We start from the raw sequence: 21,293 nt of genomic DNA on the forward strand, positions 1-21,293 counted from the left end.
CACAAAGGCTATCTTTATACATACACATATAAATATGATAACACCAAACATTTGCATTGTAACACACAAAGGAAGTGCTGTTTCGCCCTTTCTTAGATAATTTTGCAACGTACATGCCACTTTTGATATTTTTTCAATAAAAATTTGCTTCTTACTCATTTTTCAATCAGAAATTTGACTCAGTTTTACGAATAACAGAAGCAATTATAGTATGAGAATAGATCCTTTACAGTTTTAGCAGAATAAAGTAAAACTACCTCACAAGAAATTGAACAATTATAAAAACCGAGCAGACTTCAAAACAGAAAATCTCATGACACATACTGATATACTGAGGATTAATTCACAGGCTTAATTGTGTGTAAAAGTTTTCTCCTGATTTCTAAAACACAAAAGGTTTCCATATGCAACATTACAAACACTAAATTAAAGATATAACGTACACGACTAAAAACATATCACACTGAGTTTAATGTTGCTTTTGTTAGCTATGATGGAAATGTTGAATCTGATAACGGAAATGCTGTGGGTGATGATGCTAAAAGCTGGACTTAATACAGAAATGGCCTTATTTAGGGCACAATGTACTTTACAAATGCACGTGTTTATGTTAAATATTAATAGAATATACTCTTTCAAATACTGTAACATCTGCTGTTGTCATGTCACACATGAAAACACTGCAAAATTGCCCCACTTCGAGGACGATTCTGGGGCACATACGGGCTATCTTGTCACTCAGTTTATTTTCTCTGTTCACAGTTTTAATTACTCCATTTGCCACAGCAAAATACAACTGCTCACTTCCTGCCAACTTCCCACGACTTACGTGATTTTACATTGGTCTCATAACTCTCCTGTGCTGAAGGTATTAAAGTAACCATTAAACCAGGAAGTGACTGTTATCAGACTTGCACTATTGAAATTATGTATATAGGCCATTGGTATACATTACAGATATCACAATCTTGACATTAAACTATTAAAATTTTCTCAATGCAAAATGTATTTTTCCAAAGGCTTTCTGATTGTCAGTTTACTATAAACGCATGAAATTTTTTACATGAGAAGCACAAGTATCTTGGCCATAGCGCGGCATCGAATGATGAGCTTAAGCTGATTTCAAGCGCAAAAACAGAAGACGCCCACATCAGCCTGTGTTCATTCACTATTATACGCCAAACATCAATCACTTCAACCAGGGTGCAAAAATTTACTGGACGAAACTGAAAACTTGACACTAAAATTTAAGAAACTAAAACTTTCATAGAAACATTTTTATGAATGGCACAAGAATTTATTAAATGACATCAGGGTAAAAGTTGCTTATGGTGAAGTGCTTGAAAGATAGGCAAAGGTGTATAATAATGAGGATTTTTGTACTGTAATAGCATCTATCTCAAAATTGCATACTGCTAAAGGATTTAGTAGTCCATTAATTTCACCCCAATAATTTAAAATTTTATCTTGTCTTTAATGGTTTAAGAACCATTGCCCCAAATATACCCTTCTCAATAATATGATTTGTGGCACACCTTCTGAAATGATAGTCAGGTGGATAAGGCAGTAACAGTGAGCTGACCGATCGCTCCAGAGGGATACGATTCTATTAGCTTGAAATCAAAAGGTTTCATCTTCAAATGTCCATTACTGTCACAACAGAGGCTTCCACTTGATCTCTGAGTCCACTTTCAGTGATTTGATTTAAAGGGTTCTCCTCGGGTAGAAGTCATACAACAGCGAATGTAGAACAAAATATCAACACGTAATCCAGTCATGTGACCATAATAGTATGTACAGTGTGTATGTATGTAAACACCATCCTAAGGTAAGCCTGGTAGATCAAGAGAAGACAAAATGGTTTTTGCTATAATTGGCCCTGTTAAAAAAAAGACTGAATAAAGTGTAATAAAGTGCTAAACCACTAAACCACCAAACCACTAAAGCATCAAACCACTAAAGCACTAAACCACCAAACCACTAAAGCACTAAACAACCAAACCACTAAACTACTACAGCAATTTTTTCAGTGGAATTTATGTATACAATTATTACGAAGATGATGCTAAAAATGAATAGTTTGTGTCATTAAAGATGCAAGCTTCATAAAACTGTGCAAATTATTTGTCTACACTCAATGCTTCAATATATCGGATGCAGATGTGGTTGAAAACGGTTGAAGTATAATAGATGATGAAGGAACAATAACCTGTAGCAAGATGTGTAATAAATGATAATGAAATTTTTTCACCTTGTCCACTGGCTTATTGATTGTCTTTCCTAAATCATTGAAATTGTGGAATGTTCCTCTCTTGCAACTGTTACCACAGCTAAATGTATTTACTATAATGTATTCATGTAATTATTTTATACGCATTTGTATAAATGGATACATAGAACACTTATTGAAAAAATGTGAAAACATAAAAGATTGAAATCTAGCTATATAGGACCAAGATCAAAGAACTTAAATATCTTTTTAGCAGATCAGTTAAAAACATGTTCACTATGTCTGCAGTATGTTACCATTCATACCAGATGAGGACTGATCAATACAACTGTACCAATACAATGGCATACAACACGGTGCAAAGTGATGTATGTGGGCTTTCCAGAAGGCACTTACAGATACTACACTCAGCAAAGATGATATCACCAAAACATCAGATGGCTGTTTTTCAGGGAGTCTTTTCTGGAAAGGCCATAGTTACAAGTCTTTAAAACCTTTACTATCCCTGGCTTGGCATTTGATTAATTTACACGTTGAACTGGTATTAACTATGACATTGAGAATGGTGGTCTTCTGAAGAGAAAATCTGATATGATATGACCAAACAAACCAACAACCATACAAATCATAAAAGACTACAATGATAAATATTATTTCAGAAATTAATACTAGCTTACTTTATATGTACCTATGAATATTTTAATCTTGACTTATCAAAATTCAATGAGGGAGGACAAGCTTTGTACAAACAGCGGTTCAAACCCCATTCTATAAGCAATATAAATAAATAGGAATTATACCTAACAACATGTTAGTATAGTATTTATTGCCTTACTTGAATGCTGTTTTACACTGTTAAACTGCTCCCGCATATGACAGTGGCCAACATCATGGCGAAAGGAAACCCAAGACCATCTACACTGTACATGTTATTTAGTTTAGCACAACATAATTCCAAATCATAGATGATAATATTTATCTATATCTAAAATTCTCCAACAGATGTTGTAGGTTTCATACATCTCAATAGTGTGTCAGAGGCTTGCTTGTGGTGTGCTTGTATGACATATAGGCGCCCCCGGGTATGAAGTGCTTAGAGTGCCAGTGAGGCACAATGACCTAAGACCCTCTCACCAACGTGTTGGCTGTGAGTTCAAGTCCAGTTCATGCTGGTTTCTATTCTCGCCGTAGGTGGGAAGGTCTGTCAGTAACCTGTGAACTGTCGTGATTTTCCCCACTTTGCTCTGCCCGATATCTTCCCACCATAATGCTGGCCTCTATCATGTAAGTGAAATATTTTTGAGTACAGTATTAAACACCAATGAAATAAATAAATAAATATGAGACATATAGGGTTGGTTGATCCTCTTGTCAACAAATAAATGCTTTAGTACAAATGCCACAACAAATAAAGGCACATGTGGAACTGCAGCTGGAAGCAACCTGTTAAATTTATGTGCGTTAGCAGTAAAATATTAACTTCATTAAGTTCATCATAAATGAAACTTTTTATGTCGCAAAGTTACATGTACAGCTGTTCAATGCTGTCATCTGGAGGGAAGCCGCAACATGGCGAGCAAATCCATATAAACAGATTATCAAAGTTTTGATGAATTATTAGTACACCATAAAACATTTTGAAAGGGCTGACATGCACAGCTGAAAACATTAATTTAATGTCTTAAAATAAAGAGTTAAAACGGAATGATCCAGTAATACAGCTCAATTTCAAGAAAAAGCGTTTAAAATCTTTAAAAAATGGTATTATGGTATAAGTATTAAACACAACTGCCTAACATACTATAGATACCCGTAGCGATGTATATATATAGCAAAGTTCTGCTCCTGGTATTAAGATGCAAAGATTGACATATATATGTTTTTAATGCCTTTTGAGAAACCAACAACTAAAGTTTTAGCGTCACTGTAACGTGATCTTCCAGCAATGGTCCAATGTGTTTCTTTCAACTTTCCAGGAGAAAAACTCTAAATGATCCACATATGAATTTATGATAAACAGAACAAGCAGAAGGCATAATAATTTAATCAACTATAAAACATTTTAAAAGTGAATAAATAGTTACTTTATGTGAACCATTTGTTCATGAACAAGACCAGGTTTTGGCGGTGCAAAACAATAAACCGTTATTTTTTTTTCACGAAAAAAGTGAATACAGTTTCCATTATACATTCACTGTCATTCTTAAACAATTAAAACTGATACTTTCTATAGAGCATGAGGCAATACACTGCACAATCCTAACGACATAATGTTTACCTCATAATAATTAACAACACTTCAATTGTCATCAAAAAACACTTTTGTTAAGCGTAAAATGTTTCCTCATCAAAATTACCCCTTTAGGTAGCAATGAATTACTTAATCTCAACCTGCAGTTGAAAAAGCACATTTCCTTCAGGGGGAATTTCTCAATTATTCATATATATTCCCACACAACATTTCCTACAGTATGTTTCCTCAATATTTCACAGAGAAAAATTATATGGCTCTATTAAAATCAAGTCAATTTTAAGAAATATCAACCTGCTAATTTAGTTTCACGAGGACTGGCACACCTACACAAAATGTATGATCATGGCCACATCAGCAATTTTCCAACCATATCATGCCAACACCTATACACATTATTCTATCATTATATAGAGTTTGTAACATAAAAGCTTAACAATACTGTTAAACAGAAGGCAATACATAAAATATATGTGTGTATATATATATATATATATATATATATATATATATATATATATATAGCAATATAGCAAAGCAAGAAGGACTGCTAATTAAATACCTTTGCACTTACTGATCGAATTACCAAACGAAAATTAAGAATCAACATGTATTCTGCAATCCACATTTTGGAAATGTCTGCAGTTGGTAATCTAACCATGCATGTGTGTCATAAGTTGGTGATCTAACCATGCATGTGTGTCATCAGTTGGTGATCTAACCATGCATGTGTCATTAGTTGGTGATTTAGCCATGCATGTGTCATCAGTTGGTAATTTAACCATGCATGTGTGTCATCAGTTGGTATTCTAATCATGCATGTGTGTCTTCAGTTGGTGATCTAACCATGCGTGTGTGTCATCAGTTGGTGATCTAATCATGCATGTGTGTCATCAGTTGGTGATCTAACCATGCATGTGTGTCATCAGTTGGTGATCTAACCATGCACGTGTCGTCAGTTGATAATCTAACCATGCATGTGTGTTGTCAGTTGGTGATCTAATCATGCATGTGTGTCATCAGTTGGTGATCTAACCATGCATGTGTCATCAGTTGATGATCTAACCATGCATGTGTGTTGTCAGTTGGTGATCTAATCATGCATGTGTGTCATCAGTTGGTGATCTAACCATGCATGTGTGTCATTAGTTGGTTATTGTTGTACATCTGCAATTAATGTAAAATCTAGACACACTACATCTAATTATTTTGGTCATTTGCCTTCTTTAAGTGCTTTTACCTTGATATCCTAATATGAAAACATGTCTTTTATTTTGTGTACGCACTGAAATGAACACAAACTTCCTCTTATTTTACACAAATTTTCCCTTGAAATCAATATTTTCTGCATTGCTAACTTTTGATTTTGCTCTAGTTTAAGACTACAGACAAACTCTACAATCATGGTACAACACACAACAGGCCCACGTGTCATCTGCAGACTTATTCTGACTACAATCTGTACAACAGGTATGGAATTGCAATTTGTAACAAACCCTACAATGCCAATCCTTTTCAATTATACCCAGAGCAATTTCCAAGCTATCTGAACCTCTACACTGTACGCATTCTCTTAAGGATAACAAAACTGCAGAACGCCTTAAAACTTCAATATCACGTCTACTTGTTGTCCTCGTCTGTCTAAATTCCACTCTACACCACAAATGCCTACCCGAAACCCATATCAATGCCTCCCAAATGTCACTGTGCAATAAAAACAGATTTTTTATTCCCTAAAAACACTTAAACAACATCAACAAACCCTGCACATCGTGCTCGGTCCCGTTGGTAATGACTCGTTACATTTGGCATTGGGTTTGCGTTCATGCCACATCTTCCATCCACTTTTCTATGCGTTTCTTTATTCCCTGATCAGCTCAAACAACAGACAGTACAAATCCCAAACCATTTGCTCAGAAACTGTATCACAAGCACTTTCATACAAACAGAACTTCAAGGATTAGTGTCCCAGAATTAGCTACTTGTCCTAAGTATAAAGATTTTAACCTGCTTAACAGTATGTTACCAGGGGGGCCTCTGAGAAACGTGATTATGACTTTGAATCCACCAAAAACAAAAGATTTACTACTATAGCTGATCTGGTATATATAACCTGGGAATTTGCATCAAAACAATGTCGTTTTCGAGATGGATTCGAGATACACAGAAGCAAATATACTGCTGTAACAATTTGAACCCATAGTGAGAAACGTTGAAAATTCAGACGTTGAATTTGCCCAGACATTTCCAACCGCACGGACAACATGGAAACTTCAGCTTCGTTTTACACCCACCAGGCCCAATCACCAGAGTTTATATATATATATACATATATATATATATATATATATATATATATATATATATATATATATATGTAAAGCCTAATTTTTCCTCCCTGCTGCTAAAATTTTGCTGCCCGCCAGAGTTTCTTATCCCAACTCCTGCCAGGTTAGCAAAGATTTAGCTGTGTTTGGTCGGTATAAAACCCTTCCGTCTTATGCCGTGAAACCACACTTTCCAGAGGGTCAAATCATCTCTAAACTCAAAAAAAAAACTAACTTCAGAGTTCTTTGACGACCCATTTTTAGAACCGTATGTAGAACAGCACACCATTTCGAGGAGAAATTCGATATGCTTGTTGTCACTTCTGTGGCTTTTTAACACTAACTAAATGGCGAAGCTCTGACAGCTTGTACCATTGGACTTTAATGCCATATTACTCAGATTACTGTCCTTTTTAGCCATATTTTTTTACGCTCAACTTAACAATATATACAGGATATATACAATCATGAATAAATATCAAATCTGGACACTAATCCTTTGTAAAATACTACCTGGATGACTAACAGTTTAATAGTAACAGTATACAGTGACATGTCTGTATGAGATTTTACATGTAACCAGGTCATATCCACAACAAGCAGAATGTACGCACCAAATTTGGAAGTCCTATCTCACAGAGGTTTTGAGAAATCCTGTCTACAAGAATCTAACACATACACACACCTGCAGGCACACCCAGACCCACATGCAGGTGAAAACAACATGCGGTATACTATATTTATTTATTAAAAGCTACATGTACCTAGCACACCACTACAAAGTTTTTCTTTCAAAAATTCTTCCTCGTCTTTGTGAACTGCATGACTATATACGTGGCACTTTGCCACAAATATTCTGAAGTGCCTCTGACACCATGATAGGTTGAGATTGCATGTATCAGCTCGTGCTTTAAGCTGGGACATTGAATCCTAAACTCTCAGCGCTATCGCTCAGCTTTCAAGTACTTCACCTTGGAGAGATGAACATGAGATGAAAGACAGATGAAAGCTTGCAATACAGAATCTGCTTCACAACAGAAACATATCCCCTGGAGGAGAAAGTAAATATTGGCCGTCTCTCTTTCCGTCACCACATGGTGCCAGACCTCTGGATAAGGCACAGTCTCCTACTACATCAAAAACTAAAATTAGGGACCGCGCAAAGTATCTTTGGTTCAGTGTCCCGGGCATGCATTTATTGTCCAATCAAAGAAAAGTTCCACTCCAAGTTATGGTTAGGCCAAAATTTACCATGCAACTATGTCAGAGACAATGCAATAGACATGGTAGCATAAGGATACACGGAACAGCAAGTTGCACCTGAAGGAAAAGAATATCAAAGCCTCAAAGTATCCAAACAATATTCAAAAGCTTTTAGTTAATAGTTATGAGCTAGTTGTTCTATTACACAGAGAAGGTTTACCTTAAGTCACTCATGAAGTCATTTACTATAAAATACTGAAGAATGGATGCTTATCTTAATTTCTTTTACACACATTCATAATTGAGCCACTCCATATGAGTATATCCAGGAATTACTGACACAAAACCCTAACCTGTGTGAGCTGCAAAGCTTGACCAATGACTAAACCAGCATTCATAGATGGTGAATCTTCTGGCAAAACCCCTCATTACATAGTGCTTCAATCACCATCAATCTTTTACTGTACAGACTCCACATCAAATTCCCTAACTGATCAATCAATACATGTACTACTAATTTTTTTTAACTGGTCAGTGTTGCCACTCTCTCTTGTCATACTTTAGACAAGACTGTACATATGCTCTAATACTAAATCTGGTTTGTGGCAACTGAGCGTTTCCTGATAAAACCTACAATCAGTTATTCCATCCTGCATAAAGTTATCAAAACTGTGAAAAATCAGGCCTAGTTTATTTCTTGATTGATGAACCACCAGAGAACTCTCTCTACTGATCCATCAATCAAAGAAATATGGAACTGACCATTTTGGTTTTGATAGCATACAGGAAGCATCATATGTAAGGGTAAGAAAAGAAAACTTGCTATCACTCTGTTGATCAATTGTAAAATACCTGAGATTATCACGAGTATATAAAAAAAAAACATTCAAATTCCCAAATTCTCACTTGTGATGTAACTGGGTTTTTTTTTTATAAATTTTAGAAAAAATTAATGTTTGTTTTTTTTTGAACTAGAAAACTAACTAACTTCCTTTAACTATCCTAGAAAAAAGTCCCTGGCTACATGTGTGGAAAAAAAATTTCATAATGAAGTATCGCAGTGACTTTTCATCAACAATGCACTGCGTCATATGCATCTCTTTGATGTCACAATACAACATGAGCCACTCTAAAGCCAAACAAACAAACCAGGTGTGTTTAAGCACTTGCTTGCATACACAAATAAAGCGCTCCATCCAGGGAGAGTATCTAACGATCACATGTCTTCACAGTATTATTCTGAATCAAAAGATTTACAGACAAAACAAAATGATTTTCTGAGCACCATGTATGTTTCATTTTATCTCACAGAATAACAAAATCAATGTGGCACGTTTGTCATTCTAAATCAGTCAAGGCTTGTATGGTATTTATACCAGCAGGCATATTTAACTACTCATTTGATTTGCATTTAATGCTTTACTCAGGAACTGTTTTATGTATTATTGCATGACGATGCATGGTCATGTCTTTGGCTCGATAAACTTTGTTTGGTCAACGTTAAACCACTCTATAACAAAGCGGCAGACATAGATATGCTTTTACACCCACAATGTTGAGGACCAATCTCCACCGTCGTCTCACTGCATGATGTCATATCACTGTCCAAGTTTCACTGCAATCCGTGAAAGCCTATTCAAATTATTGTCTGGACAATTAAACAACTGGGAGACAATGATGCCAACATGGCCATGTTGTCTTATGCACATGGTCTGAAAACTAGCCCAGCTTTTCTTTCATTGATGTCATACAACTGTTCAAAATCAACAGCCAATGGCCACAGCGTTTCAGAGAAAAATAACCAACTAGAAAACAAAGATGGCGGCAATGGGTATGTTCTTTTACGCATATCTCTGAAAACCAATCCAGCCATCCTTCACTGATACATCTGTCCCAAATCTAATAGCCAGAGCATTCTGCAAAAATCATACCATTTTCCAAGTTTGATGGCAATCTGTCACGTCTTTTCAAGGTTACTGTCTGAACTGAAAGTTAACCCACTGGAAAACGAAGATGGCCACAGCCATCACTTATAATAAACCCCAGCAATCCCCTCATCAAAGTTTGCAGGCAATTGGTCACAGGATTCTTCAATCATTGTCTGGTCTTCACCTGCCTGACAAAAGGGCAGAACTGTTAGTGACAGCTTGTGCAAATCCGTAAGTCCCCCTTCAGGTCGCTGGCAAGGAACATGACTTACAATATCCTCAGAAAAAGTAGTTGAAAACAAGGCTTAGTACAAAAAACATGAACAGAGTACTTTAAACTTCCTTGATAGGGATACTGAAAAAATAAATATACACAAACACAATATAATTGGAATTTAAATGAAATTAACATGGGTCTGATCTTTCTCTGCATGACCTGCATTAAGCTTAAAAAACTTTTCTATTACTGTTTGTGCATGCACTGTATTTCGAGTTGCTAAGGGGGAAATGCAGCAGAAAGACGTATTAAAAATGCCAAAATTGTATTCCATTACTAAACAAATTTACAAGTGTTTTTCTTGAGTGAAAAGGTAACTGAATATTATATGACAGCTTGCTGTGCCACGAGGTGTGATGATAACCATGTCTAGCCACACTAATCCCATGTGAACGTCTACAAATTTACCGCCCATTCTCTACATGGACAGATAAAACGTGACCTCCAGTTTGCTACTGGACAGTTGTGTACCTAACAGGGTCCCGCAGTTCACGGGCAGGACAGAATCTGCCAATGTGCTGCGTCCAAACTGCCAATGGCACTGCGGTTTGTAATTGCTCTGTACTTAATCGAACTTAATCTGTGCATGAAAGCCCATTTTTGTTTTCTGCCTGGTGAAATCAGCTTAGTTTGTCTGACTGTTTTGTCACATGGGTGAGTTTTTGATTCAAATGACAAGGGGATATATAACTAATGACACAGACAAAGAAGTCCTGTGGGGGATGAAATGGCACATTATCGGCATACGCTCAGACAACCTGCCAAAACCTCCAGAGCTATCTGCAAGGGATCGAGATCGCCCTGCCATCTAGGTTCAACACGTGGTGTCGTGGCACTTTGATGTGTGGCAGAATTCTGTTCCCAGAGTGTGGCTGGAAACCTTTTCCCAAAGGAAACAAATCTGATGACACAGACAACGTGTGATGCATCCGACCATAATGGCATCATCTAAGTGTGGATTACATAACACTAAGGCCAACTCAATGAGGCGGCGAATAAAAGCTGTCACAGAAGCATCCTCGAGGAATATTTATATTTATTTATCTGATTGGTGCTTTAATCGCGGTGCTCAAGGATTTTTCACCGCAATGATGCTGGTCAGGTCTATAAGTGGGTGTCAAACAGTTTTCAAACCATGAAGGCTGTAAGAGTATCTGGTATAAAGCCAGAAACTGATAATTTTCAAAAATTTCTCAGCTCTAGCAAACCGAGTACAATTAGAATTTTGTTAATTATTTTCGAAATGAACTGCACGTACAGTAACGGCTACAATTCATGAGTTTTACACTCTTTCCGGGGTAGAGGTACAGGTGACGAACATGAATCTGGGATTACATTTGCCCCAGAGAACCACTTGATGAAGTGGTTTAAGTTATTGTAGATGAAATTATTGAGACACATACAAATCAATACCAATAAGTCTCCAAACAATGTGTTTAATTCTCAAGGTCCTTTTTTACAGATATTATTACACTGTGTTCCAAACTACCTGTTCATATTCTCTTAACTGGACTAGATGTTCTATCTAAACAATAAGAAGAAGACTTACAAGTACATTATCCATACATCTATCAGATTAGCACTATATAGAATGAATTATTGTTTGCTTTGGGCTTTCATGTTAAGATCATCTTTCCGAACTGACGAGGAATGCCAACTGTCCACTCATCTGTACTTCATCAGAGTACCTTATTGGGACACTATATCTCTCGCTTACATCATTCATCACAATGAGAGTGATTGAGGTCATCAGGTAGAATGCTTGTCTGACACGGATGATTTCAGAAAGGTCCGACTGCATAAAACATCACATTGCTAAAGCTTTAGCATACACGGTCTTGTCAACTTAATTAATACATCCATGAATTATACCACACACCGTACTGTTTTCACTTGTGCTGTTCATGCACTGATTTATTTACTTCTACTTAATATAACAATGTGTTGTACTTAACTCAACCATACATGCACCTATGCACTGACACTTTAAGAAGCAAAAACCAGTACGCACTGGATTATCTGCCATACTTGTTTTATACATTCTCACACCACTAGATATGATCAAGTTTCTACACAGCGTTAAGAACACCAGACCTTAGCTATTGCAAATGTGAAATATGGAGAAAAAAAAAACACAATGTAAATTGATCAAAGCCAGCTCAACTTTCTTCAGTCAGACAGATTAAAGGCATTATAACGATTTATCTTGCATAAATAATCAAACACATACCCAGACCGTCTGTTACATATTTGAAGAAGTGTCAAAATAAATTATTGTGTTTACAGCATAAAAGGCAAGATGATTACACCTGATGCCGTGAACATATGAAGTCTTAAGTGTGCAAAATTTTCAAGAAAAAACAGGATATGTGTTTTATTTACAGAAATTAAGTCAATTTTTAACAAGAAAGATGTCAAGAGGGATTGGAATTGAAAAATTATAATGGGTACATACTGGAATAATTTTGAATGAGCCAGAGTACGTGTGATGATAGACTGTGATGAAGATGTTTGTCAAAATGAACTTGGAAGGAGAAAAAAATTTATTTAAAAAGAAGTTCGAATTTGCAAAATCTGTGGCATACACAAAAGCCACGACACGTTGAATCACTCTTTTTGGATGTTCAAAATCGGACCAACAGACAAACAAAGCGAGACATACAGCTGCTTGTCACAACTCAAAATAGAAGGATAAGTGACAGCTGAAGATGTAGATTTACTTCAAACTAACACTGGTACAAAAACCTATATAACTAAAAAATATTTAACTTCTACATGTATACAATGTTGCTAAAATATCAACATGAGAATCCTATAAAGAGGGACACAAACTTACTTTTTCTGGCATGATGCCATCGAATGGAAGCAGAAGTTAATAATGACAGTATGACAATTTTCATTTCCTTCAATCAGCAACTTTGCACGAAGTTGAAGAAGGATGGGGCACATTGAGCCAGCCTCCAGGTTGATGAGGTCACCAATTCATGGCATGTAGACAAGATTACAAAGTTAACAGAAAAGAAAATACAGCTAGGAACCATCAACATGGAATCTCTACATGCTGTGGTCTCTTTACTTTCTGCCACACAGACTCCCCATCTATCATCTGATTTATATTTGCCGTACTAAAAACCAATTTCTTTAGAATCAAGAAAAGACTTGTGTAATATTACTTGCATATTAACTTAGATCTGAATGGATTACGCCTTTCTTTGGCCCACTGAATTTACCAAAACCTTTTCGTCTTTGTCCACTTTTGGAATTACGAAATATGAGCAGGCAGTCAGTGCTCCCTTTTGTTATGATTTGACACCCAGCTACAGGGACTTAAGACAGGGGGTCCCCAATCCTCTGCGTTAATCGTGACTAAAATCAATATTCACACATTCTGCAAGATAGGCACAGGGTTGGAGTGCCCTAGCTTGACTTGAAATATCCCAGTTGTTTGTGGCGTAAAATTCCACGGACACTTCGCGGGCTGCACCCCATGCATGCACAAAGCTTCAAAGTACATCCTCGCAAAAGCTCGAATCAAGTCTAAAATTACATTTGCAGAGGGTCAAGACATACAATACAATGTACCAATCACTAGTTAGTTTTCGGCTCCCCTTAATTATTGACTGCTACATGCCCAATTAACTGCCCAATGCCCAATGGCTTGCAAAGAGTCGCATTAGACTGGGCAGTTTCTCAGGCTGACAGGGGTTGTCTTGATAAAGGTTTATAGATGACTGGATAATTTGTTAGAGTCCAGGCAATAACGCATGTCTATCATTGGCCACTGATCTTGTTCACATAACCTTAATAGTCCTTTTATGGTGAATTATTCTCCTTTCTAAAACTGACAACAAGGATGTCGAGAATCAAACAGGATGAACAATGTAATTATGATGTCTTTGCCCCTCCCCCCTTCCCCCAAACCCAAGTAGAGGAAGAGGTGAGTTAATATTACAGCACTCAGTTACAGCAAAAAATATAAAAAAAATGGGACTTTTTGAAAACCATTTTAAAGCCATCTAATTCTGGTACTCTTTGATGTCACTATTCAGCACACTTCAGGATAGTTTGGAGAAGATTTCTGTCTGCCTGCCAAATATAGAGACTGATTACAAAATTCCATTCAATTAAGTGTTCCATTAACTTTTGATTTAGCATACTTGGTGTCTGATTTAATCTGTATAGGAGTTAAACCCAAAATTTCATGTTGCAAGCAATTAATGGTATTCTGCATATGTAGAACAGCCAGATGTATTTGACAGGGATAATCCAACTTAACACAACTGGAGACAAATCATCCAGGGAAAATTACAGAAAGATAATTGTCTTAATTGATTATCATGCAGCTGTTAATTACTATATTCACCTGGTGTAACTGGTGCATTCATGTATGTTGTGCATGCATAAAGCACCAGTATGACAGTCGCACCAGCCTCACAGTCGCACCAGCCTCACAGTCGCACAAGTGCCACAGTCAAACCAGTGTCACAGTCGGCTAACCAAACAAATAATGTTACCGCTGCTCATTATAAGATTATGGTTGAATTCCTGTAACAAATGTGGCCTTCTCTGCCATTGGCACCTTGTGTTGTGCCATCCTGCTGTTTTAACCAAAACATATGGCCTGTGACGAAATCACTGTTTTACATGAGAACTTGGAAGTTTAAGTTTTCCTTTATACTGACTTGTACATGAACATTACTGTTTTGGTTTCATGCAAAATCTCCCTAAACAGTGTACACTTTTATTCAAAATTCAAAAATTACAGTCCACTAGAATGCCTATATACCCATGTAACTGGGGCAGCTGGTTTAAGTAGTGGTTTGAAATAGTGGGGTAATTGAGATTCATATGCTTGTATGTAAAAAAAAAAATGCACACAAAACAATACAAGTCATAATTTGTAAGTGCTTTGAAAAACAAACAAATTATTCTGCTGCGAAGTGTATATATCTTTATCAAATGAAACACATTCACTGCAGCAGTGTTTGCATTTTTGACTTAAGTCTTATGACATTTGATAAATATGAGCAGAGGTCTTTAGAATTAATTATGATGCAAATTCTATCTACAAAGTGTAGTACTGTCCATTTATGTAAATAAATAAAATTATTACATGCAAGTATAAAAGATGATATTATATCATCTACAATAAGTAAAAGTCAACAGTTTTCAGCAAAATGGGTTGTTTTCCCATTAGTTTTGAATATGCCTCAAACGCCAGAATAAGAGATAATGAAGATTTTATGTTAAAGTGCAATTTTTCACAAATGTAGTAATTTGTTTCTACTTCTTTCATTTACAGATAATAATTCATGAAGAGCTCTTTGTTTACTAGTACGTACTGCTAATACAAACCCTACATGTAAGGATAAATAAAGATCAATTTTGACAATATTGTGCCAAATTCAACTCAATCTGGTGGACATACACCATAGGTTTATGCCCGCAGATAATGAAAACACAAATGAATGAGCAAGAAGCGAGTGTCACACACTTAATCTCAGTGGATTTAGGTATCTATCTGAATGGAGTTTTACGCTCTCAAGAATATTTCACTTATATGATGGCGGCCAGCATTGTTGTGGGAGAAAACTGGACAGAGCCCAGGGGATTTAATCCCACAACCACCTGATAGTTGCTTACATACTTTTCCAAACATGAGATTTCATTGAAAGTATTTTCTTAATGTACATGAGGATGAGTAGAAGACGAGCTGGATTGAACACAAAATAATTAAAACCTGCAGGCCAACATATTGTTTTCATACCATCTGACTATACAGTAATGCTACCGACCTAAACTGTATATATACAATAAGCATTACTATGTCACTATGGACTCCACACCTTTAGCTCTGATCACCATGATTTACAAAGCAATGCAGTTTTATAGCACAACATAAATCTAAACATTTATATACTACAACATATACTAAATTTGATCTGCTAAAATTATCAGTCTGAATTCTATTATGTTCACCATGCATTCAAATCCTGATCTTGCAGTTTCAGCTGTGGATTTAACACCAATCAAACACCAATCACAGCAATAAAAAAATTTAAAAAAACCCAAATAAATCTGTCAATGTCTCTGTCACATATTTCTATTTTTTTAGTATAACAATATTGATACAGAAAGTACAAGTATTTATCCTGCATATGTACCATATTACAAGTGCTTGGTCTTCCATACATGTGTCTTGTTCACATCAGCTAGACAAATGGACAGATAGACAGACAGACAGACAGACTGCCTGATGACATATTAGTCATCCCTTTGGCATATAAAGCTCTAAGCATAAAATATTAGTTCAAAACATGCATGTAAATAGGATTCTTCTGATCTATTCACAAACATGCTGAATCAGCATCTAAATGTGTACAAAGGTAGACCTTCAATTTCAAACACAGGTCATTTTTGTCATCCTTAACACCATTATTTGCTATGTTCAACTTTAACAAAATGACAATGACTGCAAAAACTTTATTTGAAATGAATTCATCAAGTAATAGTAGCAATCAAGAAACTGGACTGGACACATACATCTTAATGAATTTTACAAAGTGTCATAACCATCAGGTATATGTGTGCCAGTTATTCACAGGTGATAGCCTGGCTAATGATGAAGAGTGTCAGTAACAAATAAATAGTCTACACCTATGGCACTGCCAGTCTGCAGGTGTCCAGAATTCCTGAATTAAAACTGCTGGTCAAATCTCTTGTTCAAGCCAGCTGCAAACCTGTCAATCAAATCAAGCCAGGCCAACAAAGCTCCAATCAATCACAGTGGCTAATCAAGTTAAAGGGAATCCACAGATTTGATTGGCTGGGATAACCACGGGGAGGCAGGGCCTAAAGCCTATGGGAAGAAGGCTGGTTATTTAAGTATGCCATGTAGACAGTGGCTAGTCAGCATCATGCAGGTCGAGTGCCAGTGGTTGTATGGGAGTGTGTAGCTACAGTAGCACAGGGAATTATCATCACTTGATGCTGGTGTTAATACAGCTCTGGGATCGGGGCATATAGCCACAGCCTCATACAGTCTACACACAGGTATGCTTTAACATTGTGTTGGATATACAATAGCAGCCTCTTCAGAATTGAATACTGATATTGCTACAAATGATTTGCTCCTTTTATCTTACATAGGATATTTCTACAAGCTTTATTGTATGTACACATCAAGTTCAGGTGTGTCAGTAATAATCATAGAAGAAAAAAACAAATCTTAATTTTAGGAGTACGTGTACAACTGCATCAATGAAATTTGGTTTCTGTTGATGGAAGACCTACAGGTTAAGAAAGCAAGATATGGGCAGTAAATTTACATGTACCTGGGATCCACAGTTTTACCTTTATTAATGTTAATAACTCACGGATTTGAAATACAGATAAATGAGGTAAGATACACAAACTTACAAAAAAAATCAAGCACCTGTTTTAGAAAGGGGCTGGTGTGATTTCTGTCAATTAACAGACATGAAAAAACACAGCACTGATGTAATTAAAACAAAACTATTGCTTCAGGATAGGCACATGCTTTCAAGAAACTTAGTATTATGGTAACTTTTTTTTGTAATTACAGGAAATGAACGAAAGGTATTATGATATCCTACTGGGAAAATATAAATTTATCCACCAAATGTAATATTTTATTATTTGCTTCTGAAAATGGACATTTTGGATTGAAATGTTTAAAACAAATACAGTGTATTCTTATATGTAAAAAATAAAAGAAAATTGTTAAGCTCGGTTTTGAGAAGGTGGAGTTTGTATGGTTTAATATATGGCCAGAAGACTATTCCAAGCTAATTAGAAATCAGAGATTTCAATCTCTGCAGGTTTATATTGATTGCATAATGTTACCTTCACAACAGGAAAATTCCTAACACCATCTTAATTTTGGATGGCTTTATTACATTTGGACACATCACAGCTAAGTATTGATAACATGCAGAAAAAGGTCCACTGGAAGATATGGAACCATATATATATATATATATAGGCTGTATAGGCTCCTACACAGAGCTGTTCCCAGGTTTCCTAAAAAAATGTTCAATTCTCAGTGCTTGTTATCTGCTGTAATTTGTTTCTAGCTGAAGATGTCAACTAAAACCTACTGTTAAACAGTAATAATCACCTTCCTCAATCAAGCAAACTGATTATCAACAAAACTCATTGTCTTCATTAACATACATTAACAGTTAATTCACAATGATAATAGGGTGTCGCTTCAATAGACATTATTGCTTTGTCTCCAGGCCTGCACTACTTTATACGATCGATACTTAAGGCACTTTCACCACTTTTTAACATGCTTGTACGTATTATAATACAGTGTCAAACTGAGTGGGTAGTTTAGTTTGTGTACCAGTAAATTAACAAGAATGCACACTTTCATTAAATCTAAGATCCTGCAGACTTCAAAGAGGTGGTTATGATGAACCTACATGTAAGTACATTAGGTTCAATACACAAAATTTTAGGTGATTTACCACAGATGAAATGCATATTCCATAAGTTTGTATTGAATCTGCATGCCATTTTTAAAGTTGCCTGGCAACCCTCTATATGTAACACTTAGTAATTACAACATCAAGCTTTTATTTATGTCAAAAGATCATCATCACAAGACTAATTACCTATTACCTGCTAGGATTCAAAGAACTGCACTAATTCATTGTAATGTGAAGGTTATAAGGTCAAATTTAGTTCAGTTTACTGTCCTTTCATGCAGGTGAGAGCTAAAACCAGCTAAGACATATTCTGTCTTCTCTGGATAGCATCCAAATAACGATGTCATTTTCACTGAGGTTATACATAGTTCATTAATGAACAAACAGCTTTTGCTGTTAGCCATCCTGCCAGGTACCTGTCCATAAATACCTGTAATTTAGGCCTTGGGAGCAGTCCAATTCTTATTCAGGTATCACAATAAAATTAAAGCCTTGGCTTAAGGGAATAATCTGGATGACTCAGTGACAGTCAAACAATAACCTCTCTATAAAGACACATTCGAGAACCACACTTCTGAACAAGTAAACAAAGATACCACAATTTACCATTTTTAGGTTATTTCTCCTATTTCAACGTTGTGAGGTCTATACTATTTCTCCACAATTAATGTGTCAATGTCTCGTGCTGTTTTAAGCTGAAAGGCATCACTGTACACACAATACATGTTTGCTCTCTGAAAATACAGAAATGCAGTATATGTACAGTATGAAGAACTGTAATGAGAATTTTTTTTTAGAATTAGAGCAGAATACTTCGTAAATACGTAAAGAATTAAACTAAATTGCTTTGCAGAAGAGATCAGATAGCTATCCATACATGTCAACACTTATGACAAAGCTACAGTGTGAGATTTTGATCTGATGTCTTTTAAAACACAATTCAACCACACCACTTTACTGGTGGCGGGGCAATTCTGCCGACTGCAGTCAGAGCGGCTAGCTATCCCAGCCTAACGAGCGGTAGGCAATGCCCAATAACTGCTTTCAGCACCTGGCTTGAATCTAATGCGTTCCTTCGCTCCGAAGATTATCAATTTACAGCATTGAAGCCTTTCTCCGTGTAAAAACTTTTGGCCCAGGAAGGAGAGGATTGAGGGTCAAGAAAGCCAGGCTCTCCTTCCTTTGTGTCCTGCGCATCTTATCGGAGAGTAAAATTTGAGGGGCTTCTGAATGTGATAGAAAAATCTGAGCCGAGCTTTAGCTGGTTGCAGAACATCCCTTTATTTTAGCTTTGCTTTATCTAGTCCGGCACAAGATCTTAAGGTCATAGACATTGTTCAGTCAAATTTTGTGTGAAGTAAAAACCAAGAGAACAAAATTTTAAAGCTAACACATTTGTGCAAATAGGATGCCTTTCAGGGTTTCCTTTGAACACTTGGATAATTCCCATCTGGACTCTGAATTTCTTGACATGGGGCCAGAGATCAAAAAGGCTGTCAATAGCTTGATTCCTATTGGAGAAAAGACTATACGACTCAATGCCAACTTATCTGCAAACAAATTAAGCTGAATCAGCAGGGGTATTAGGTTTCTATCTCACTTTTTACAATGCAAACATAATTATTTTCAGTTTTGTGGCTTAAAAAATGTTTAGAGTTAAGACAAATCACAAGACAAAAACTGATCCAGAGTAATTGCCATAATAAAAACACTGAAAATAAGGAAAACATGTCTTCTTTTTTCAAACTGTTCAACTATATTTTAGATAGCATTCCCAAGAGATTAAAACTTTCATTCAAGACAAAATGTATTAAAAATGCTTATCAAACATTATGACAATTATGAAGACGACAAATTCAGATGCAATGTGGCAATATACCGTCAATATTCCACAACTTCATGTCATATTAATAAGACTACTGCCTACCCATTTTGTTTCTGGGAGTTCTATTAATCATCTTCAAAAAATGTTTTTGAAATTCAGCCCAAAAGGAATATTTTATTACCTTCTTTGCCTCTAAACATATGCTTTTGGGGCAAGTTTTAGGGCAAATAAAGTGCATCTCCTTACAGATGTATATAAACTCCTAGCATTTCCAGGTACAGATAATTCAAATTAACAGATATGATTTTGTGTTCATTTGCAAATAACAGGTGGTCCGTCCATAAAAAGCCAGTACAAAATGACTAATACACTCACACATTGTCTGCCTTTGAAAGCTATTCAGAAACCCTTTAACCGACTTGTAAATGTCGTATGGCATAATGAGCCTTGCAACAGATTGAGCATTTTTCTACACCACCAGATCACAAAGTATTTCAATGAAGCTTTTAGAGCTGCCTTTAGAGGTGTTTTTAAAGCTTTACAATGCAGGTAATATCGTTAAGGGGACCTGACATTCGATACTACTAAATATTCTACTCTACATTCCCCGAGCAGTAATCACACTGTGCAAACATTGGGAAATGGGAAACAGTGATTTGCCGGCACTAAAGAGAGTCTGACATGAAAAACAAAACGCGAGTGTTTTTAATGTATTGATTGAATTAGTCTGACAGTAAATGCTTTATAACTGTGGTTAAGAGCAGGTCGGATTGGCAGCGGACATACGCAGAGAGCG

At 36.1% G+C, this 21,293-nt stretch overlaps 2 protein-coding genes across 2 annotated transcripts in view; one reads left to right on the forward strand and one right to left on the reverse strand.

The window, feature by feature from the left end:
• Positions 1 to 21,293, reverse strand: part of LOC135468421 (epsilon-sarcoglycan-like) — a 191,951-nt gene that overhangs the window by 103,521 nt on the left and 67,137 nt on the right. The window lies entirely within an intron of this gene.
• LOC135468160 (G-protein coupled receptor dmsr-1-like) overlaps positions 17,159 to 21,293 on the forward strand; it is a 39,795-nt gene continuing 35,660 nt past the window's right edge. The window contains exon 1 of the mRNA XM_064746247.1: positions 17,159 to 17,269. The gene's annotated coding sequence lies outside the window, so the exon portion shown is untranslated. The remainder of the gene's footprint in view (positions 17,270 to 21,293) is intronic.

The sequence above is a fragment of the Liolophura sinensis genome, chromosome 6, assembly GCF_032854445.1.
Source record: "Liolophura sinensis isolate JHLJ2023 chromosome 6, CUHK_Ljap_v2, whole genome shotgun sequence".
Taxonomy (NCBI): domain Eukaryota; kingdom Metazoa; phylum Mollusca; class Polyplacophora; order Chitonida; family Chitonidae; genus Liolophura; species Liolophura sinensis.